The 20,693-nt window shown below is 48.0% G+C and overlaps 1 protein-coding gene across 2 annotated transcripts in view; it reads left to right on the forward strand.

The window, feature by feature from the left end:
* Positions 1-7,353: 7,353 nt before the first annotated feature.
* LINGO3 (leucine rich repeat and Ig domain containing 3) overlaps positions 7,354-20,693 on the forward strand; it is a 39,186-nt gene continuing 25,846 nt past the window's right edge. Inside the window, exon 1 of one of the 2 annotated variants that reach the window (XM_072601464.1) lies at positions 7,354-7,517. The gene's annotated coding sequence lies outside the window, so the exon portion shown is untranslated. Of the gene's footprint in view, positions 7,518-11,026; positions 11,286-20,693 lie in introns of those variants that run through there. The other variant, XM_072601465.1, reaches the window with a different exon arrangement.

Below are 20,693 nucleotides of genomic sequence, written 5' to 3' on the forward strand. Positions count from 1 at the left end.
ATAAGAGAGGGAAGGGACTGGAATTAAGGAGGATTGGGAAAGGCTTCCTGTAGGAAGTGAGATTTTAGCTGAAGGCAACAAGGAAGCAGGGCAGGATGAAAAGTGATAGCATTTCAGGCATTGGGCACAGTTAGGGAAATGTCTGGTTAGGAGATGGAGTCTCTAGTTCAAGCAACAATAAGGCAGCAGGTATCACTGGATACCAGAGTAAATAATAGGAGGAGAAGAGCAAGGGGCAAGAAGACTGGAGAGACAACTGTGGGACTGGGCAACAAAGGACTTGGAGTGCCAGAGGATTTTGTATTTATTCTTGGCGGTGATAGGGAGCCAATAGTTTATTGATAAAGTTGGGGGGGGGGTCACATTATGAGACCTTCAATTTAGGAAGATTACTTTGCAAGCTGAGTAGGGGATGGGCAAGAATGAGGAAAGCCTTGTGGCAGGCAGCCCCACCAGCAGGTATTTGCCACAGTCGAAGCCTGAGGTGATGGGGGCCTGCCCTAGGCTGGTGGCTGTGTTAGAGGAGAGGAGGGGTGGGGTATGTGAGAGACGTAATGAAGGTAAAAATCAATAAGCCTTAGCAACAAATTGGCTGTGAGGCTAGGTTGTGAGCCTGGGTGACTAGAAGAAGGGTAGTACCCTCAGCAGTAATAGTTAAGTTAGGAAGAGTAGAAGGTTTGGGGGTTGGGGCTGAGGGGAAGGTAATGAGGTCAGTTTGGGACCTGTGGAGTTTAAGACATTCCCAGAACAACTAGTTTGAGATGTCCAAAAAGCAGCTGGGAGTCAGCAGAGAGGTCAGAGTATGATAGGTAGGTTTAAGAATCATTGGCATAGAGATGGCCATTCAATTAATGGAAGCCGATGAGATCACCAAGTGAAGTCATATAAAGGGAGAAAAGTCCCTTATGGCTTCAAGATCATGAACAATTGCCCAGTCGTTCATGCACTCAGGTCAGTCCTTGGCAGAAAGAAGCCCACTTCTCATTGGAGATGAGGAATTGGAAGAAATCTGAATTCTTGCTTCCAAAAGCAGGTGGCTGGTTCCAGAGTCCACTGATTTTTTTCCAGCGCTGTCATAGACAAAATAGCTTACTTCTCAAGCCTCTGCCCTCTCTGTCTCCTACCCTCAATCCCCTCACCTTGAGACCTACTTGCCTGCCATCCTGCTCTGGGCCAGAAGGGGTCAGTGTCCCCTTAGGAATCGGGATGCAGCTGGCTTGCCTTCTAACCCTTTCCCAGCACCTAAATGCACTTTGATCCCAATCTGCTTGACCCAATTCAAATGAGGTTTCTGGATCTTAATGTCCTTAGAACACAAAGCTAGCACCATTTTGGGCTCCATTAAGAGAGGTGTAGCATTCAGGAGGGAGGTGATAGACAGTCCCACTGCCCTTTGCTCAGATACCATCTGGAGTACTGCATTCAGTTCTGGGAATCTTTAGAAAGACTGGAGTGTTAACCCAAGAAGCCCAAAGAACACTGAGAGAGTTGGAGACCAGGCCATTACCTTAAAGTTGGAAAGAGCCTTAGAAGTCAGCTAAGTCCACTCCAGACCTTAACAAGAACCCCCTCAATCATCCCTGACAAGAACACTTCTAGCAAGGCAGGAACCCCAGCTTCCCAAGATAGTCCATTTCCCTTTCTGGACAGCTCTAATTGCTTGGAAATTCTGTGTACTCAACCCAAACCTGCGTTTCTGTAACTTCTTCCTCTGCTCTTCGTGCCCTCCCTGACCTCCCAAGCACTTCTGTTTAGCCTGGGAGGGCCGAACAAGGTTGATCTCTCTTCTCAGTGACAGCCCTTCAGATAGCTGAAGACAAGATCAAAGGACCATATGTTTGAACATATAGTCTGACCTCTTCATGTTACAAATTAGGAAGCTGAAACTCAGAAAGGTCATCTATTTATTAACAATAATAGAAGCTAGCATTTCTATGGTGTTTTAAGGTTTGTAATGCAATTTACAAATTTTACATTACAATTTACAACTTACATTGGAGCCTCAAAATACCCCTGAGAGGTTGGTGCTATCATTATCCCCATCTTACAGATGAGTAAACTGAGGCAGAAGGTGATCAAATGACTTGCCTAGGATCACATAGATGGTAAATATCTGAGGTTGGACTTGAACTCAGGTCCTCCTGACTCTCAGTTCAACCCTGTATCCATTGTACCACCTAGGTGCCTCATTGAGGATAGAAGGGACCCTTGAGACCATCTAGTCCTCATTTCTTCACAAGGTTGTGAGGTTGAGACTAGGTCAAGGTAATAAAGGTAATAACCAAGATGTCTTCTAGTCTCCAAATTATGTTCTTTTAAGCCTTGTCCTCTCCAGATTAAAACACCCCTAATTCCTTCAGCCATTCCTTTTTTGACTTGGTTTCCACTACCCTTTACCATCCTCTACATGTGCTTGGGTTTGGTCAAGATCCTTCCCAAAACTAGATTCCCAGAATGTTCCAGGTGGGGTCTGAGCAGGTCTGAAAATACTTTTGCAGATACTATCCAAGGTGCTGAAGTGACTGGGAATGGAGATTCTATGGTCTCTTCCCTAGTTATCAAGGGCCTAAACTCTGGTAGGGTCACTGAAACAAGAACCCAAGAGTCCCTACATCTTCCTTCCTCTGATACCACCTGAAGCCTATACTGATCCTACCCCTCCCCCCTTCTTCAGCATTGGTGTTCTGCTCAGTAGACTCTGACAAGTACCTAGTCAATCAAAAACATGTCTATGTTATACTCATGGAGAGCTTACAGTCTAGACGGGGAGACCAGATTCACACACATACACCCCCCCACACACACACATACATACACACACACACACACACATCCCACCAAAGAAAAGCAGTAGCTCTAATTGCATGCCCTGCATACTCAGGATCAAACGAATGGTGTAGACAGGGCTGCTGGAGCTCAGAAGGAGAAGCCTCAGAAAGCTAATATGACCAGGGAAGTCTTCCAGAAGGAGGCAACATTCTGGTTGAGCCTTGAAGGACAGAGAGGATATCAATGGTAGCTTCTGATCTGCTTCCTCCTTCTCACCATCCAAGAGTTTCTATTAGGGAAAGTAGGCATACAGGGCTTTTAATTATAGAAACAATTATTAGGAAGTAATGACTCTGGCAGCAGCCACTCCGCAGTGGGGCTGGGATTGGTTTTTGTCAGAATTGGTGCAGAGATACCTAAGCCAATTTCCCTGTCCTCCTCCTCCTCCATTATCCCCACTCCCTTCCCTGATTTGCACTGTGAAGATTTGGGTTCAACCTCATTTCAATTCTCCATTCCTTTAGCAGAACTTGTTGGGGAAGGGAAAGGAATTCTGGGGTGGCTGGTTTCCACTCAGACTCATGTCAAGGATGAAGGAAAACACCACCTTCCCTATATCCTCCCTTCTCCATTCCTTCTCTCTGTCTATCTCATCCTTCTCGACTCCCTCCCCAGGGAATCACCTCACCTCCTAGGGTAAAATGTGCCCAGGTAGGCCATCACCTTGACAACAGCCCCTGGGCCTGTTTGATCCTAGCCTTTTCAATGCTCCCACCCCCATGCTCCCACCCCCAAATTACAGGTGGCTCATTTCCATGACAACCAGGTACCCACGTGGCCCCTTCTCTGAAGATTAGTCAGTGGTTGAGACTCCGATGGGAGTTACTCACCTAATTGCTCTCGGCCCATGCTCCCCGCTTTTCATTACCACTCCAGGATGCATGGTCTAGTGAAATGAGTCTGGAACTGAGCATTTGGAACCCTGGAATTCCACTTCTGAATCTGCCACTGGAGGACCTTGGGGAAAGTCACTTTTACCTTCTATGCCTCAGTTTCCCCCTCTGTTAACTGAGAGTGTTGAATTAGAGGACTTCTAAGCTCCCTGCTAGCACTAACATTCTATATATTCTGAGGTTTCACCCAGCTTGGACATTCTGGAATATTCTCAGGTATTGGTATGTACAAGAACCCCCAAGTTTACAGACGGTGTGAGAAGCAGCTAGGTGGTGAACTGGATAGGGCTCTGGACCTGGAGTCAGGGAGATTTGAGGTCAAATCCAGCCTCAAACATTTACTAGCTATATGATGCTGCATGAGTCACAACCTGTCTACCTCAGTTTCTCCATCTGTAAAATGGGGATATGGGGATAATAATAACACCTACCTGCCAGGATAGTTGTGAGGACCTAATGAGATGACTTTTGTAAAATGTTTTTGCAAACCGTAATGTGCTAAATAAATGCCATATACTAGCTCCTTCTGGGGTATTACATTGGGACAAGGAAGACATCATAGGATCGAACATACTTCAGAGTTAGAAAGAACCTTAGGCGTCATCTAGAGCAACTTTCTAATTTTGAAGATGAGGAAACTGAGACTCAGACAAATAAAGTGACTGACTCTGACTCCTCATCCCAAACCTGCTCTTCCTGTATCCCCCCCTCCTTTCTTTTCAGATCCTCTCAATTTCACCTAATTCTTCTAGCTGCTGTTTCATGTTAAATCCGCTTCTTGTGTTCCCTGGCCTTGGGCTAGTTCTGGCTATTGGCCTCCTGTCCTAGGCCCACCAAGGCACGCTGCCTCCACACAGTTCCCTAGCCTCTGAACATGCTTTTCCCTCTCCCTACCATTGGCTCTCACCTCCTCCTCTGCTGTCTGGGTTCCTCTGTTTGCAATACCCATGGCAGCCTTGAGAGTAAGGCACCGGCTGTTTATTCCCACCCATGATCATTCACAAAGATGCTAATTAGGAATCCAGCCAACAGGACCCACTTCCCAGGCCCAGTAATTCCGATGGAGATGACTGCCTCCGCTTTTGGCTGAGCCAAGCCCCTGGACTGAATCACAGAATGTCAGAGCTGAAGGGAGAGGCCTTAGAACAAACAAGAGAAAATGTCAGAGTCAAAAGGTGTCTTAGAAAGGACAGCATTAGAGCTGGGAGGGACCCGAGAATAAGAAATGTGAGCAGTGGAGAGGGTAAACAAAGATGTTGTAGATGAGGAAATCAAAGAGGGAAGAAAAGTAACCCACCTGAAATCACTCAGGAAGTTGCAGGCGGAGGCAACAGAAAAAAACATGTCCTGATTCCCAGGCTAGGATTTGGGGCCACTGTACCCTACTTCCTCTTCTGTACAATGAGAGGGTTGAACTGGATGACCCCTGAGGTCCATTACAAGCCTTAATCTATGATTCCACCACCCTCTAAGACTGTGAAAAGAAGTAATAAAGCACCAACCAGCACATTACTCAGTTATCTGAAAGGGTGTCTGGCACAAGGCATTTTTTTCTAGTCTTCAGAGATCAGGAAATGGAGTTAGTGAGAGGGAAACAGAAATTGGCCCAAGGGTTAAGATTTCAATCCACATCCCAGAATCCTCAAAGCATGACCTAATGATGTGAACTCAACTATTCCTCCTCCGCAACCAGCTGGGATATCAGCAGCGTGTGTGTGTGTGTGTGTGTGACAACCACCCCAACTGTTCCCTCCCTGATTCCTCCATGAATGAATGAATGAGGCATTTATTAAGTGCTTATTGTGTGCAAACCACCAGTGATATAAATAGAAGAATAAGCTAGTCGCTGTTCTCAAAGAGCTCATAAGAAGACACACATGGAAGGTTTCAGCTCCAAGTCAGATGGAGAAGTCCTAAGGTTCAGCCTTAGGTGTGGTGTAGTCATAAAGCAGATGCTAATGTCTTTTCTGCAATGTCACTTCCACTGACAAAAATCATGCCATTTGACACTGGGCTGGAAGCCTTGCTAGTCCCAAGGTTCTTGGGTACAGGGTCCTGGGCTGGGGATGGGGAAAGACAGTGGTCAAGAGGTGGTGGTTTGACCTTCCCAGGGTACACTGTCTCCTGTCTCTCCCTCAGGGGACTTTGCTGCTTCTGCTAGGCTGGCTTATCATCCCTGTGGGAGGCTGTTGGTTGTCAGTCGGTGAGAATGAGTGGCTCCTTGTCCACAGGAATTATCTCTCTAGAAAATGGCTATCTTCAGAAGCAGAACTTATCTGAGACTTGTTGGCATTTGGCCAGCAGTGAGTGGTCCCCTTCTCCATAATGATATCTCCCTTCAAGGATGGCTGGGGAAACTCCACGGAGAGATTTGGAAAGCACTTAGCACAGTGCCTGGCACTAATTATCATCTTAATGAATGCTTATTCCTTTTCTGCCTTCTCACCGGGAACCTTCCTCAACAGAGACCTGAACTAGTAAGCACCCATCTACCAGACTATGGGGGACCATATTCTACCTAAACTTTGCATCTCTCCCCACATACACAGCCCAGAGTCCAGCACAGAGTTGGACACTGATGAATGAGTGAAGCCCATTCCCACCACCCAAAGACTTTCCAGAATGGCCCTTTCCCTCAATGTCACAGCTTTTAAGGGAGAATTTCCCCAGAACCCTTCCCCTGGGGCACAAGCCCTGGCAGAATAGGGGCGGGGGGGGGGGGGGGGGGTTGGAGAAGTAGACCTTATCTACCTGGGACACAATGAGGATGACTGGGTGAAGTGGGGTGACAGTGAGGAACTCTTTTGAATTTGGTTTTTCACAAATGTCCATTTTTGATGTTGGGATATGCCCCTCTCCCTAGCCTCATATTCAACAATCTAACCCAACAAGCCTTTATGAAGCCTCTCTGTGCCAGGCGCAGTGCTAGGCACTGGGGGGCAGGAAAGAAGGAGGGAAGCTGGTCTCTTGCCTTGGAGGAGCTTACATGCTTTCGGGTGAGACGACGCGGACCTACGTGAGTATACTCAAGACCTATACAAAAGGAATCAGACATACAATGCCTAGACTCACGCAATGCACAAACACTGCCACGCTCACAGTCGGCCACCCAAGCGTCTGCACCCTCACTCCGCACTGTGTGCGGGCATACACACGCAATGCATACTCACACATGCGGGGACACGTACTGCATGCCAGACCCCCGGGCACCGCATTAACAAGTGTGCGCAGGGCAGGCACATCAATGCCCCCAACACACTCACCCGCGGACCAGCACGCGCACACCCGCACACACACCCCCGCCCTCTGCCCGCCTCTGTTCAGAGGAGGCTCGGTCCCGGCTCCCGCCCGGGACTCTGCGTGGGAGGCACGCACACGCACGCGTGGGGGCCGGTCGGACACAGGTGGGGAGCCCGCCGGCCAGCCTGCCCAGGGCCCGGAGGGCTCGGGTCGGCTCCCGGGGCCGGGCCGGGCCCTCCCCGTGCCTCCTGCCGCAGCAGCTCGCGCGCCGTTCCCCCTGCCCCTCCCCAGGCCCCCGCCCCGCGCCGGCCCGGGCCGCGGAGTTGGGCTCCGCAGACCGAGACCGCAGGCGGGCGGCTCGGGGCGCGCGGGGGAGGCGGGCGCACGGCAGCGCGCGGCGCGCGGCGGGGCCGGGGCGGGGGGAGGCGACGGCAGTGGTGGCAGCGGGCTTCTTCTTGGGCTCCGGCTCCCGCTCCGGCTCCTCCGTCCCCGCCCCCAGCCTGGGCTGCAGGGAGCCGGGGGCAGGCGCGGCAGCCACGCGGAGGAGCAGCCGAGGTAAGTGAGCCGAGCCCCAGCTTGGGGTGGGGGGCCGGGAGCCCTACAGGTGCTCCCTTTGCCCCCTCCATCGCTCCAGCAGTGCCCGTGCCCCCCACTCCGTGCCCAGGGTGCTAAGTGCCCGCGCCTGCGTCCCTGCTCCAAACTGGGTGGGGAGGTCCAGGGACCAGCCTTGGAATGGGAAAGCTGCACCCTCGTCTCCGACTTCCTTCTCAGGTGCCTGGAGTGTCGGGACACCAATTGTGTGCCTTCTTACAGTAGCCAGGTGCCAGGGTGGGCTCTGGCACAGAGACAGGGAGCCCGGGTCAGCAGGTCTCATAGCTCCCTCCTCTTCTCGGGGCTCCTTCTCCCACTCTTCCTTCCTTTTCCTTCTCCTTCCACACTTCTCCCCCTGCCTTCCTTATTTGCCCGGGGTACCCCACTTCCCTACACCATCACCCCTTTCCTTGTCCCTTTGGCCTTTCCCATCCCCTAAGCTGCTCCCTCTTCTCCCCCTCCCCCTTCCCCAGGTTCATTTTCCCCAGGTAACTGGGAGAATTCCCCAAGAGCTCTTAAGAAAGCTGGGAGCTGTGGTGGTTGTGGTGCTGCTGAGATGTCTGCGGGGCTCTCTGAGGAAAAAAGGAGGGCCACCTCCTTCTCTGGGAAGTAAATCCATCTGCATGTTCGGAGATGCAGTCAGAGGGTCTGTCTACCCCTCTCCAGGCCTCCCTTCTCCTTCTACCATTATCCTTTATTCATCACCCTACTTGAAACTTTGGGTTAAAGTCTCAGTAGGGCCAACCCTCCTGTGGCCCTCTGCACCCATTTCACTTTGTATGTTAGGACAAGTGATGAATTACTCGTGGGCATTAGGGAAGAGTCCCTGCTGAGGTTTGAGGATTTTCCTTTAAAGAACCATGGTTAGGGGTAGGAGTGTGTGTGTAGGGGTTCTGCCCCTCTCACACTGCCCACCTTCAAGATGGGAACCTGAAGTATTCAAGAGGGCAAGGTGGAAGCTTGCAACTCTTGTTCCAGAAACTAGAAAGGGCTTCCCATGAGCTTAGCTGTTCTGGTGTGCTGGGGTGGGAGGCTGGTGCTGGCTGGCAGCAAGCTGTAGGGAATGGGGGTTGCTGAGTCGGCACTGTACTTACCAAACAAACAAACCAACCAACCATGGGAATGTGCTGGGGACACACAGGCCTCAGGGAGGTCAGGGAAGATGAGGGATCTCTAGGAACACCTTTATTTTCCTGTCGAGTTCTATTAACACCACTCCCCTAGACCTGGTTACCCTTCAGCATTTGACATTGGGTTCGGCCCCTGCTAGGAGCCAGGATCAGGGGTGAGGAGTACAGTGGTGGGGGATGGGGGGGAATGGAAACATGTAAACCAAGGGGTAGCTCCCAAGGGGAGATGGGGGAAATATCATTCAACAAGTCCTTGCAAAACAGCTGCAATTTGTCTTATCCTGCCCTGTCAGGCGGTGTCAGAGGTCAAGAGATGATGTCTTCAGAGAGTTTGCAACACAGTCAGATGCTAAGATATGTTCATCTGAAATGTGGGAGTGTTAAAACAGTCTAAGGTTAAGGGCTACATTTGGAGCCATGGGTGATCCAGGGGGGCTGGTCTCAGGGGAAGTTTCCTGGACAGAGGGCAGGATTTGGAGTCAGAGAACCTGGATTCAAATCTCAACTCTCCTACTTATTACCTTTGTGACCTCCTTCACTTCCTCTCTCAGGCTCAGTTTCTTTATTTGGACAATGATGAGGCCGGAACTAGGCAGTCTTTACTAGCTAACATTAATTTATTGCTTCAAGATTTGCGAAGTGCTGCAATATGTTATCTGTCTCATTTGATCCTCACAACCCAGGGAGGGAGATGCTAGTATGATTATTCCCATTTTACAGATGGGGAAATGGAGGCTAAAAGAGGCTGAGAGACTCGCCCAGAGGCACGCATCTGGGAAGTGTCTGAGGCAGATTTCAAACTCAGGCCTTCCTGACTCCAGGTCTTGAGCTCTAGCCACTGAACCAGCTAGCTTCCATCTTTAAGATCCTTTTCATCTCCTGATCATAGATGAAGGCTAAGGTTTCTTCTAGCTCTTGATCCTGTGGTTCTCCAAGTGGGGAGGTGATGTTTTGGGTGAGGGACCAGGAGTCTGCAAAGAGGTGGTCCCTGCCTACATGTAGGAGAACCAATGGGAGATGAGGATTTGAGAGGTGGATGAGGGTCTCAAGCTCCCAATACAGTGAAAAGGGGAGTCAGCCATCTCAGGGTGCTCACTCCAGTCACTTTCCCTGTTTCTTTCCCTTTCTCCCTCCTTCCCCTGCCTCCAGGATCTAGGTTAAGAGTTATCAGGTCTCTATCCTGGGAAGCAGTATCCATCACCTTTGATCAGGTCATTCTCATCTTCTGACCAAGAAAGGGCCCCCATCTTAGGATCATAGGATCTAGAACAGAAAGGCAGTTCAGAGACCATTTTATTGAAGAAGAAACTGTTCCTGAGAGGTCTAGTGATCTGCCCAATGTCATACTGGTTGAAGAGGCAGAAACAGAACTCAGCTCCTCTAACTTGAACATAAACTCTAGGGGCAGGGCCTGTTTCAATTTTGCATTTATATCCCCACAGTTTGGCATGTAGTAAGAGCTTAATAAATGCTTTCCATTCATTTGGTGTTCTTTGGAAGGAGACCTGAGAGCTGGGACCAGAGGTAGGCAGCTGCCTAGGACACCACTCAGGAGTCAGAAGGAATGTAATGAGGGATACTTTAAAATATAGCTTTATACAAACGCATCTATTTTTAATACTGGAAATTCTCTTCTCCATAGAAAGCATGGATTTATTTGAGGATTAATCAGGTCACCTGAGGCTCAATGATTGCAGGGGAGAGTCACCCAAGTGGGGATGGCTTTCAGATCTTGCCCAGGCAGTGGCTACCCATATGTGGAGCTGGCTCTGGCCCTGGGCACTCCACACCCCTTCATTTACAGACCCAGCCTCTCCTCATGCCATGGCCCAGAACCAAGCTCTGGCCCGAGGCTTGCTGCTCTAAACTCAGCCTTGCATATGTCTCCTCCAGGAGAACATGGGAGCCAAAGTCATCCCTGGTTTGTCTGTTAAGGTGGATGCTGGGCTAGGAGTCCAAGGTTCAATTCTTAACACTAAGTTGGTGTGTGAACCTGAGCAAATCATAAGATTTAGAGCCAGAAGAGACTATAGAGGTCATTTTAATCCAACCCCTTCATGTTACAGATGAGGAAACTGAGCCTCACAGAGGCACAAAAACATACAACTAGTCAGTAACAGCCAATATTTGAACTGATGTCACAGAGGCATTTTAGAGCTGAGAGGGACCTCAGAAATCATCTAGTCCATGGTGTCAGACTATACAGAAGGATCAGGCAGCATATGGACTTAGAAAATCACATATTAATGTTATCTATGTCCTATTGTATTTTATTAATTTTGTCAAATATTTCCCAATTATATTTTCGGGGGGCGAGGCAATGGGATTAGTGACTTGCCCAGGGTCACACAGCTAGTAAGTGTTTGAGGCCAGATTTGAACACAGGTCCTTAACTCCATGGCCAGTGCTTTGTCCACTGGGCCACCTAGCTGTCCCTCCCAAATGCATTTTAATCTGGTCCCTGCTGCACTGAGGAGTGTTGAGGACTGCATTGGCCCACTGGTGGTATGTTTGACATCTTTGATATGGACTAACCCAATCATTTTACAGGCGAGGAAACCGAGGTCCAGAGAGGTGAACTTTGTCCAAGGTCATGCAGCTGGTAAGCAGCACATCCTCTGACTCCTCGTGTTGGGATCTTTCCATTATGCTACAATTTCTTTCTGTTTCATCTCAGTCTCCTCATCTGTAAAATGTGGGTAACAGCCACTGCTCCGACTCCAGCTTCTTGGGGATAATGGCTTTGAAGGCCATGTAGAGATATAAGGGTCATCATTACTCAACAGCAGAATTCCTGCCTGAGTCACCCTCCTGCTCTCCACTGGCTGGAACTCAGAGTACTTTACAGTCATACCCTTCCAAGGGAGAGTGATTTCTCTTGGTTTTAGGGACTGAGATAAATTGAGGCAGCCAGACCAGGGAGGTCACCTGGGAGTTTATGAAAGCCCTGGAAGTGGATCCTGGCTGTGCAGTCTCCCCTTGGGAGTCCATTATCTCTGGTCTAGGGTAAAGACCACAAGACTTAGATCCAGGCTTTGAATGAGTTCTAGTTTTGATTGACTGTATGACCTTGGTCAAATCAATTCCCTTCCATGGGCCTCAGTTTCCTTCTCTGTAAAATAAGGGGACTGGATCAGATGATTTTTTCAGCTCAGTAGCCTTTGATCCTACAGACCCCAGCACTTTTGTGATGAGATACTCATGTACTTGCAAAAGTCCTTGAGTTGAGAATAGAATAGGTATCAGGGCTAGGGCTTCCAGCCTCCTGTGGACCGCTGGATATTCCCTCCTGCAGAGGCCCCAGACCACCAACATAGAACAGGCTGTAGCAAGTGGGTTGGGTGGTATGCTAAGGGTTGAGATGCTCAAATTAGGTTCCGGTTGGTAGCTAATTAAGCATTTAATGAGTTGCTGTAACATTAAAGCCCGAAGGGGTTGGAAATCCAGGACAACCAACACACCAATCCCTTTACCCCTCAAAATTGGGGCTTAAAGGCAGAAAAAGAAAAAGGTCAGGTGGGACAGGGGTGGAATTTGGAGAGTGAAGTGATCATTGGTGTTTGAATCTGTCTTACCGTATAGCATAAAATCTGAGTCACAGCCAGGCCTTCCCTGTTTCTCTTCCATCTCCCTTAGTCTCAGTTTCCTTATCTGTAAAATGGGGGGGGAGGGGAATTTGAAGTGGATGGTCTAAGTTCCTTTCTAGTCAAGCCATTTTCTCCTTTGCTTTTCTATTGTCCCTCCCAGTAGTTCCTGAAGCATAGTGGATAGCTTGTAGTGCTAGGAGTAACTGAGTTCAAATCCTGCTTCTCTCTGTCTCTCTGTCTCTCTGTCTCTCTGTCTCTGTGTCTCTGTCTCTGTCTCTGTCTTTCTCTCTCTCTCTCTGTCTCTCTCTGTCTCTCTCTCTCTCTGTCTCTCTCTGTCTCTCTCTCTCTGTCTCTCTCTCTCTGTCTCTCTCTCTCTGTCTCTCTCTCTCTGTCTCTCTCTCTCTCTCTCTCTCTGTCTCTCTCTCTCTCTCGACAGTAGCAGTATGACCCAGGGCAAGTCACTTAACCCTGTTTGCCTTACTTTCCTCATCTGTCAAGTGAACTGGAGAAGGAAATGGCAAACCACTCCAGTATCTTTGCCAGGAAAACCCTTGAGGGGATCACAAAGGGAGTTTTCCCTACTGGGAGTTTCCAGTGAAATCATGGGCACTGGAAGCAACACGAAAACTATTCTTTCTAGCTCTGACGTTGTATATATAGTTTCCAGTTTTGCCAGACACTTTCCTCAGAACACTCCTGTGAAGTAGGCAAGTGCAAAGATTATTCCTCTCATATTACAAATGGGGAAACTGAGGCTCAGGGATGTTAGTGGTCCTTTTTGCTGTGATTATGATCATCCTGTTGGTAAGTATTTGAGCAAAGACTCAACCACTAATATTGTAGCTAGGCCTCTGTGTGTTATCCTGTCCTACACAAAAGAGAGGCATAGGGTTAGAACACACATCTTTTGCGCATTCTTTGATGCTGGTGTCTTTCTTGTTTCTCATGTTCCCCGTGCCCAGACTGCACTCCCTCACTACCTCCACCCCTTAGAATCCTGTGCTTCCTTTGATTGGGAGAGGGTCTAGCTGCTAATTACTTAGCAAGGCACCCCCAGAGGAATCCTGGCTCCCAGCAAGCCAGGGAAAACGGAAGCCCACGATTGTCTGTCTCTGTTTGAGCTTCTCTGAACTGTCTGTAATTTTTTCCTCTTCTCAGTCCTCATGGTCCTATTCTTGCCTGACCTTGCCCTAGAACTGGCTGTCAGAAGGGATCTGCCTGGTTCTTAGTTCATAATGCCTTGAGGTGTTACACCTCTCAAGGGTATTTGGATTTGAATGAGGAACTTGGAAGGACTGAGATGCCTTCAAGATGCCAAAGAATAACTCTAGATGGCAAAGGAGCTCAGTGGTGGTGGTGGGGATTCTTAGTGCCTCTGATTCTGCTCCCTTCTTCTCAGGCTTTGCCGAAACATCCTGGTCATCATCCTCTGGACATTATCCAGCTTCCCAGCATCCTTTCTCATCGGTGACACCCAGAACCTTTCACAGGACTCTACATCTGAGTGTCTTAATCTTGTCCTGGACCTCTCAGGCTGTCTGGTGAAGCCTGTTTTTTAAAACATTGTGGGAAAGGCTAAATTTCAGTTAGAAGTTAGTGAGAATAAAGATCTAATGTTTTTCCTATCCAGCTTCATGGACTCCCTGAAATCTATCTACAGACCCCTTGGAGAAGTCCATGGACATCAGGTTAAAGACCCTTACTCCAGATGTGGTTGGATCAGGGTAGAGGAAGGAAAGAAGGAAGGAAGGAATGAAGGAAGAAAATCAAGCATTTATTAAGCACCTACTATATGCCAAGAACTGTGCTAAGCACTTTACAATTATTATCTATTTTGTTTCTTATAATAACAATAAGTAAGTACTATTATGATCCCCTTTTACAGTTGAGGAAAGTGAGGCAGATAGCAGTTAAGTGACTTGCCCAGGGTCATGAAGATAGTAAGTTATCTGAGGCTGGATTTGAACTCGGGTCTTCCTGACTCCAGACCCAGCATTCTATCCCCCAAACAATCATCTACTGGTTTTGGTTACTGTGCTGCTCCCTAAATGTAGCCTATGCTTGAATTAACTTTCTTGATTGCCTTGTCAAGCTCTACTAAAACTGACAAATTCATACAAACAATAAAGGTTTATTAAGAAAATACTATGTACCAACTACAGTGCCCTATGCTAGTGATACAAAGAAAAAAAGTGGAAGTCCCTGCCCTCAAGGAGCTTATATTCTATTCTAATAGGAGAGGTAACAGGGTGTGTGTGTGTATGTGTGTGTGTGTGTGCGCGCACGCGCATGCACATGTGAGCACTGTGGAACATTTTGGCAGTCTGATGAAACCCTATGGACCTCTTCTTACAATAAAGTTTTAAAACATATAAGATAAAATGCATAGCATTGCAAAGGAAATCTATACATTGAAATAAAGATGAAAATTTTTTCCTCTCTAGGTTCACAGGTCCCCTGAAATCTATCTTCTTGGTTTAGAACCCCTGAATTAGATGGTTTCTAAGGTCCCTTCCTATGAGCAATAGGAGACCCCCTGGAGGGATGGGAGATTTTTAAGCAAGGGGGAGACATGATCCCAGACAGATTTTATGAAGCTGGAGCAGGGATTGATGGGAGAAAGATTAGTGATCCAGACATACCAATAAAGAAGCAGCTGTGTCAGACTGAAGGAAGAGGAAAGGAGGCCAGGCCCTCCCAGATCCCAGTTAGCCTTCTCTCTCTGCTGCCTTCTTCCCTTCCTTCCCCTCCCCATTCTCGATCCTGAGGGAAGAAAAAGGTTCTTGCTGCCTGGAGCCCTCCCAGCAAGGCCATCTGTGCTGGCAGCCTTCAGCCCCCTGAGCTTCTCTGTCCCACTGCATTAAAGAGAGACAGGAGGATGGAGCTGTCCAGGGTCCCCTGGGGATGCAGGCAGATGTGATCAGCTCCCAGGGACGGACTGAAATGCAGAAATGGGGAGGACAAGGACAGCCAAGGAGCATGGGGCTACAGGCCAGGAGGGAAAGAAAAGTGAGAGTGGGGCAGACTCTCCAGAGAGAGCAGGAAAGGCAGGATGCCTCCAGGAGATATCCCCCAGAGAGATGCAATACACATTTTCCAGTCTCTTTCATGTGCATGTGTGGGCTAATGGAAAGAGCCTTAAACTTGGATCCAGGAGACCTGGATTTTGCCATTTACCAGTTTTTAGATGATCTTGAGCAAGCAGCTTCACTGATCCTGATCCTCAGTTTTTTCACCTGTAAAATGGGTATAATGAAGACCTGCATCACTCACCTCAGCACTGTCTGTTGTGAGAAAAACACTTTGTAACCTAGAAAGCATTGGGGACATGTTGGCTATGCTTGCTTAGATAGGGACTGAAATGACAGTCAGCAGGTAGTGATCTCTAAGCCCAGTGTCTAGCAGTGGGGATGGGCTGCCCTCAGACAGACTTGGGAATCCCCTGTTCTCCTGCTTTCCAGCTAGGTGGGAGGGTGGACCACTCACACCCAGATACTCTTTGCATGCTTGTCTGGTAGAGGCAGCTGGATGGTGCAGTAGAGAGAATACTGTGCCTAGAATGAGGAAAGCCTGAGTTCAAATCCAGTCAGCTGTGTGACTGGTCACTTTACCCTCTGTCTGCCTCATTTTCCACAAGTACCTACCCTACAGAGTTGTTATAAGGATCTACTCGGATAATATTTGTAAACTGCTTAGGCACGTATTAGGTGCTTAATAAATGCTCCTTCCTTGGCCTCTTCCATTTGAGTTCTTCTTACCTGACCATTCTTCAGAGCTCTTTGGGGTTGAGGGAAATGGGACCATTGCTTAAAGCTGGGGAAAACCATTAGTTAAAGCTAGGGAAAAAGAAAGGCTGTCTGCTTCTTCTCTGAGCTTAGCCTTCATTTCTTCCTGGACAGAATAGGAATGAGATGACTCTCCCTAGAGCTGAGAAACTCAGGGCAGATCCTGCATGGGTATGCAGAGATTAATAGCCAGACTAAGGAACCCGGGGTTTTGGTCCAAGAAAGCTCAGAAGCCAAGTTGGGACCAAGTTCCTGGGACATCAGTTGCCCCAGCCTCCCGCTTATTGACCCCCCCTGCCTGGCAGGTGACTCCCCTTGCAGCACTGACCCCTCCCTGGCTTCCTCTGCAGCTGATCATGCATAAAGATGAACTCACAGGGCTGGACTCTGCCCTTGAAACACTTGTCTTCTGTCCCATTTAGGATCAATAAAGAGCCTTCCCCAGCCCTATTCCTCCCCCTTCTAGCCAGGGTATTGGTCTGCCCCTTGTCATCCACCAATCGATTGATCAGAGAAACTTTGCTGAGCGTGCACTGTTTGCAAAGTCCTGTGCTAAGCCATGTGGAGGTTACCAAAAATGATGATGATGATGATGCTGGGTGGCACAGTGGGCAGACCACGACACCTGAAGTCAGGAGCCTGAGTTCAAATCCTGCCTCTGACGCTTATTAGCTGTGTGACTTAGGTATATTATTTCACCTCTGCTTGCCTCAGTTTCCTCATCTGTAAAATGGGAATAATAATAACAGCACCTACCTCTCAGGGTTTTGTGAACACCAAAAGAAATAATATATTTGTAAAGTGTTTGGCAAGCTTAAAGCATTATGTGAATGTTAGCTATTATAACAATAATAATTAGTATTTTACATATATTATCTCATCATCACAAAAATTCTGGAAAATGCTATTATTATCCCCATTTTCCAGGTAGGAAACTTGAGGCAGAGTTTAAGCGCTTTACCACCTAGCTCTAAGGAGTTAGTTTAGGGAGATGAGGCATGTTTCAAGGTAACAGTAATGGCCAGCCTTGATTTCAGAGGTCTTGTGATAAAACCAGCTACCCACCTCCTCCTGATGGACTCAGGGTGAGGACTGAGTCATTTATTTTCTTTCGGATGTAGCCAGTGAAAGAATTTGTTTTCCCTGATTATACATGTCTGTAATGTGTAAAAAGAACTCAGTAAGTAGCAGAGGCAGATCAAGATCCCATTTTCCTCTATGGGATTCAACTTCTGGCTCTGCCACTCATCTGTGTGACCCTGCTCAAGTCCCTTGTCCTCTCTGGGCTTCAGTTTCCTTCTCTGTAAAGTAGACTGGAGGCCACTTCTCAGCCTTAAATCTTGTGATCTTTCTATTGGGTTTCAAGCTAACACATAGCATAGGAAATTCTGAGCCATAATGTTAACTCCATCAACAGCCCTCAAGAATTAGGCGATTATTCTGTGCCACGCTAGGCACTGGGGATATAAAGAAATTCTATGGGGGGGGGGGAGACATGTTCATGTATAACAATAATAATAGCTAACGTTTATATAATGCTTACTATGTGCTTCCTCCTTTGAGTCTCACAATAATCCCAGAGATAGGTACTAGTATGACTCCCACTTTACAAATGAGGAAATTGAGGCAAACAGAGGTTAGATAACTTGGCCAGAGTCACACTGTTATTAAGTGTCTAGGGCTGGATTTGAACTCAGGTCTTCCTGACTCCTGGTCCAGTGTTCTATCACCTACACCACTTAGGTGCCCCATAGGTAAACATACCATAAAATGGGGAATTAAGTATTAACTAGCATCTTAGAGTGATCAGGAAAGGCTCCAGGTAGAGGGTGATGCTTATGCTGATGAAACAGTGATGGGGAATGTGTTTTGACCAAGAGAGTCAGCCGGGGCAAAAGCATGGAGATGGGAGATGAACAGAACTCTGGGAAGACCAGTTTAGCTGGACCCATACAGTGTGGGAAGAGGAGAGATGTATAATGGCAGCCAGTCAGTGCTTACTCTGTGCCAGGAATCATAAGTGCTGGTGATACAAATACAAACAAAAGGGAAAAACAGCCCCTGACCTCAGGGAGCTTATGTTCTTATTGAGGAGACAACTAGTAAAGGGGAGCGAAAAGCATGGGGCAGAGGAAGATATGGCACCCTTGCAAAGGCATCGTAGAAAAATCCAGAAAGTGAAACAAGACTGGTCTGAGTCCTTAATCTAATACCAGTCTGGATGTCAAACAGAGAAATTTTTATTTTTTCTTGGAGTCAAGTGGGTGCCACTGGAGTTTATTGAGTAGGAAAATGGCTTAGTCAGATCTGTGCTTTAGGAAGATCCCTTTTGCCAAAGAGTGGAGGAGGGTTGGGTAAGGACAGACTCAAGGTAGGGAGACCAAGTGGGAGGTCATTGCATTAGTCCAGGCAGTAGGTGATGAGGGCCTGGACCAGGGTGGCAGCTGTGGGAATGATGAGGAAAGGATGGATGTGGGAGATGTAGAAGTTGTGAGATCTGGCAACTCATCGGCTAAAAGGGGAGAAGGTGAGGAAGGATAATGCTGAGACTGCAGAACTAGCTCAATGGAGGGACGGTGGTGCCCTCAACAGGAAAAAAGAAAGGTGAGAAAAGCACAGTGTTTGTGGGGAGATAATGAATTCTGTTTTAGGGAGCATTTGATTTTGAGATGTCCAGCTTTAAATAAGTCTTTATAGAAATTTGAGAGCATTTTCAAAATTTGTAAATAATAACAATCCTTTCTCTCCCCCACCCCCCCAAAAAAACCAAACCAAACAAACTCAGACTCTTCCCTTGGGATTCAGGATTCCAGTGTCAAAAGAGACAGGCAGGAGGGCCACAGCTCAGTGCACCCCCCAGCCCTAGGTGGGGGTTAGGGGGTGGGGGGAGTAGAGGGCATCTTCCAGGCTCCAGGAACCAAGGGTCCTTGGGATCTGCCCCTGCTTCACTTTCCTTCTGCCAGGTCACTCTGTCCTAGAACATCTTGGCCTATTTGTCATCACTGAGAACATCAACAGTGTGTCTCTGGCACCTTAACTCCTAATTGTCAGGCCTGTCTAAGGTGGACCTTCTTCACTGACTCCACCCCAGCCTGGGGCCCTTTCCCCATAATGACTTGCCTAGGTTCTTCAGGATATGGAAATGAGAGCCCAGATTAGAATAGCAGTTTAGGATTAGAGACCCTAGAGTTTTAAAGGAATTGAGAAATAGAGTTCAGAATGTCAGTTGGGAGAGCCCTTAGAACCCAGGATGTCAGGGCTGGGAGAGCCCTTAGAACCCAGGATGTCAGGGCTGGGAGAGCCCTTAGAACCCAGGATGTCAGGGCTAGGAGGGTGCTTAGAACACACAATATCAGGGCTGGAAGAGCCCTTAGAACACAGAATGTCAGGGCTGGGAGAGCCCTTAGAATATAAAAATTCAGCCTTAGGAGGCCTCTTGGAACATAACAGAAAATATTAGAGCTCGAGAGCAGTCTTTGGAATCCAAAGTGTCAAAGCTGGAAGTGGCCTTAAAACACTCCAGAGGTACCAGACTTGTGGGCCTGTGGATGACTCACTGCTTCAAAGGAGTATAGTCTGAACCAGATGAAAATGTAATTGGTAAATGTTTAACGAAATAAATCAAAATACAGTACAACACAGATAATATGAATTTGTGGTTTTCTAAGTCAATATGTGGCCAGCAGGGGCCCGTTTCTATTTGAGTTTGCCATCGCTGGTCTAATCTAACCCTTTCATTTTACAAAGGGGGAAATTGAGATTTGGAAAATGGAACTTACTCCCCCAAGGGCACATCACCAAGTTAGTGCAGACCCAGGTGTTCTGACTTCTAACCCGTGGGCTGTTCGTGGCATCGTACTTTGCCGACGGCTCATGAGCAGAGTTTGTATGAGAGCCAGAAACCTGGACATCTGGCCTTTCAGCCAAGAGCTATGGCATGGTCCCAGAACTCAACCTCCTGCTGACCTCCCTATTCTCCAGCACACACACGCTCGCTCTCTCTCTCTCTCTCTCTCTCTCTCTCTCTCTCTCTCTCTCTCTCTCTCTCTCTCTCTCCCTCCCCCTCTCCCCTCCCCCTCCTTTCTCTCTCCCCCTCTTTCCCTTTTCCCTTTCCTTTCTCTCTCTCCTTTTCTCTCCCTCCCTTCCTCCTTCCTCCTGATAACTTTCTACTCAAGTAACAAAGAAAGAGTTAAACATTTGGGGCCAAGAGGGGTATGAGGAGAATTTTCAGTTTAAAAAAAAAATAGGCCACAGCTTGTGTGGTTCCCCTGCCAGGCACTTTGGGATCAGCTGCCCCTTGTTCTAAATTAATAATTTTAGAATATTAGAGCTGGAAGGGCCCTTAGAGCTCATTAGTTTGTCCCTTCAACTGACAGATGGAGACTCTCAGACCCAGAGAGGTTATGAGACTTGCTCAAGGTCTCAAAAGAGTTAGTGGCAGAGACATAACATAACATAAAGCTTATTCGTAGTCCAGGGTCCTTCCCAATTTGGATTGCTGTTTGGGGATGAAAGGCAACACTGCAAAAATCCAACTGAGGAGGCCTGTGCTATCTCATCCCAGTGCTGCCATTAATTTTCTGGATAACCTAGTTCAAATTTTCTATCTCTGAGCCTCAGTTGCCCTATGCATAAAAC

Source organism: Notamacropus eugenii, chromosome 4 (genome assembly GCF_028372415.1).
Source record: "Notamacropus eugenii isolate mMacEug1 chromosome 4, mMacEug1.pri_v2, whole genome shotgun sequence".
Lineage (NCBI taxonomy): Eukaryota > Metazoa > Chordata > Mammalia > Diprotodontia > Macropodidae > Notamacropus > Notamacropus eugenii.